Source organism: Solanum tuberosum, unplaced genomic scaffold (genome assembly GCF_000226075.1).
Source record: "Solanum tuberosum cultivar DM 1-3 516 R44 unplaced genomic scaffold, SolTub_3.0 scf00255, whole genome shotgun sequence".
NCBI classification, from domain to species: domain Eukaryota; kingdom Viridiplantae; phylum Streptophyta; class Magnoliopsida; order Solanales; family Solanaceae; genus Solanum; species Solanum tuberosum.
In genome coordinates this window covers 491,262-494,868 of record NW_006239184.1, presented here as the reverse complement: position 1 = coordinate 494,868, position 3,607 = coordinate 491,262, and positions in this window count along the sequence as shown.

Here is a 3,607-nt window from a genome sequence, read left to right as displayed (position 1 = left end):
CAATGTAAAACTAAAGAATAAATATTCAATATTATTGTCATTCTTAGTGTTGAATTGATTTTCTTTTTGCATTAGTATTAATTTGATTTTGATTTAAGTTTTATTATAATTATCAACATCTATGAACTATAATCTTTATTGGACCATTCCGAATTCTAAGTTTTAAACTTGAAATAATATATTAAAAGATAAAAACTATGAAATAGTATAAGAAATATTTTAAAATTATATCAATGTAAATATTTTTATGTATAAAATAGAATTTTAAAATTACATATATAATGTCGGGTTGGTTTGATCTCGGGTTGATTTTTTTTAGGTAAAACCAAACCAACCCAAATATAATCGGGTTTTTTTTTTCAATACCAAACCACTAGTCGAATTTTTTGTTCGATTTGACTCAACTTACAATTTGATTCGATTTTCGGTTCGATTTTATACCCTAGTTAACATTACTAGCTTATCCAAACATAAGATTCATTTCGACACCAAATAAACAGACGACAACTTGAGAGGGGTTACATTTCACCTTAAAAGAACCATGATAGATTTCTTAAGTTAGAACTCCTAATTAATATTTCCAAAAATAAAAATAAAAATTAAACGAGTATCATAGTTAACGACAATAAGTGTTTGCTAGAGCTTCGGTCCACTTTTTTTGTTTTTTTTTGAGTTTATTGATAAGACAGGGATATTCAAGCCTTCCCCCCACACCAAAGGAATCACAACCTAATGACTTATTTCATTCTAGTATATTGTGCGAGCTTTCATTGATTTTAAACGTGACATATGCGATATTAGAGTAAAAGAGTTACTGAATATAAAAAAATAACATTTTTATGAAAATATTTTAAAAAGAAAAAGTAAGGCACGTAAATTAATAGAAAATAAATAATGCAATATATAATTGAAGAAAAAGTGTTAAATTTTTCAGTTTAGTGAGTGGAAAGAAGAGCATATAATAGCAGTCACATGGGTATTCATCCTTTAATGATGTTAACTTCATTTACACTCAAAACATTACTTGGAAACCTTAATCATAATTCCCAGGTGCTCATCACATCTTCATGCCATGCGTATACCTATTTTTGTTATTGACTTAAATTGACTTTGAAAATATATTTTTTGTCCTATAGGATAATACCATTGACAAAATTATTTCTATACTCCTTTCTCTCTAAAGTTCCAAAGATTGTGGTCAATGAGTAAGGAAAACATATTAAATGAGTATGTTTGTGGAAAAAAAATAAAATTCCTTTTCTTGAAAATGAGCATTATCTCTAGCAAACTAAGACATATCCAAATAACTTGGACACTATAAATGTTTACACTGTATTTATATATATAAAAAAATATTGTGACATTTTGAGAATCAACTCTCTCTTAAAATCATTTTTATTCTCTTGGTTACTTTCAAGTTCTTCAGCAATTTTGCAGAATTACTATAGAGAGAAGATATGTTTCTGTAAGTAATGTTCCCATTTATCTCTTTAACCTCATTCCCTGGATTCTTGAGAGCATGTTTTTTGCATGCACTAGAAGTAGGCAAGTGGAACCACGGGCGGAGCTAGAGTATTGGTTACGGATTTGGTGAATTCAGTAGCTTTTGCTTAAATTTTTTATTTGTATTAAGAAATTATGTCTTAAATCGATCCGTTCGTGTTCCCCAAGACTTGCATAAGCTTAAATATGTGATATTAGCATGTGATTTTCTTAGAATCAGCAATTACTAGTATCATATTGCAAACATGTTACACATGTACGTTCTTATCTTGGACAGTAAAGGCAGTCAAGATTTGAACTTTATAATTCTAGTATGAAATTTCACCACAACTCATTTGACTTATTTGAGTTTTAAATAAATATATTATTTATACTTAGTGAAAATTTAACGCTTATAACACTCTACATCTCTCCAGCCCTACCGACTAAGTGGTCTAGGGGAGATTGGGGAATATATATATATATATATATATAATTTTGACTAGGGCTAGATTGCTTCTTAGGGTTTTTTCCTTTCCTATGAAGAATGGAAAAGTTTTTACGCAAAGTTATTTCAGCAAATGCAAATGCAATGGGGACAAGTCTTAACTCCAAAGGAACGTAATACTAGTATACTTTTTGCTCATGATGGACCTATATATAAGCCACCAATAGCAATTTTGTTAAATAAGAAATGTGTTTTTGTATTTCCTTTAATAAATGTTTTGTCCATAAAATGCATAAGCCAACTGGTATTTTTACTTGGTTTAATAATATCATGCCTACTGACACTACAGTGAAGAGACATTTAGTGGCTGTGAATTGATACTTTATAGTAGTAACAATTAAGTTAATGATATTGATTTTAAAATTGATAAAAATTTTAGTGACATATTTATTATTGTTGCTAAATACTATAATATAGTGCAAATTATATTATTGCCGCTAATATAAATAATTATCACTAAATCCTTCATTTGTTGTAGTGTTGTTGGCCAGTTCATCCCTTGTTTGTTTTAGATTTTACACGCCCCTTAATTAAGAGTAATGATTAATATAAGTAGTTTATCATAATATTTATAATAATTGACGTATAGTTTTTAGGTCCTGTGAAATGATTTGAGGAATAAATAATTAATGTTGAAGGTAAAATAAGAAAAATATTTTATATTAAAAATGACAAGTTAAAGAAAAATTTATTTTTGAAATATTAAACATGTAAAGTGAACGGAGTAACCAATAAAAGCAACTCTTTCCTTACATTAATTTCGGATTGTAATATTATTAGTACTCCTAGCTACTGCCACGTGTTTTCCATCCAAAAACAAAATAGAAACTCTTCGTTATTTGATTCTTCATTGTGGTTTTTTTCTTTAAGCATCTGCATTTAAAATTTATGAACCCAATTAATTTGAATTTACATTGAATAAGACTAATTGAAAGAATTATAGGACTATGCTGGTGACAAAGTTGCAGCTAATTAAAGTGAAGCAAATACATCTTTCTTTTTTATTAATTAGCCTCTTGCATGCAGTAGCTTTATTAGGACGGATATGGTCTAAAAGTTTAACTTCTATACCGCCAAAATTAGAATTTTTTGTTATTAAAATTATTAACTATATAGTATTTATTAACCTATATAACCAATCCTCCGTTGGCATACATAACTCTTCCCCGTACACTGATGGCGGAGTGTCAGAGTCAAAATATTTAACAAATTAAACGGGATTAATAAATATGCGAAATTTTCAACATCTAGCATTTTCGAACCACTTTTTTCCTTGTTATAGTAAAAGCTTTCTTACATGTGTAATGTGCTCTGCCAGTGTTATACACTGATAATACAAAATAACTTTTTTACACTATCAAATCATCGAAAAGATAAATTAGAGTAACAACTCACTATAATTTTGTTTTTTACAACCTTTTTATATAATTTAATTCCTAGAAATTGAAAAGGAGAGTAGATAACTAGATATTATAATTATTATAACTCGAATATCACTTACAGTGTTTTTTTTTTTTTTTTTTTTTCTTTAACTCTCTAAATAAATTAAAGATATAATAGGTAAAAAATATTGTCTTTTCTTAATTTGTCAAAAATAACAAGTAAAAAGGGACAGGG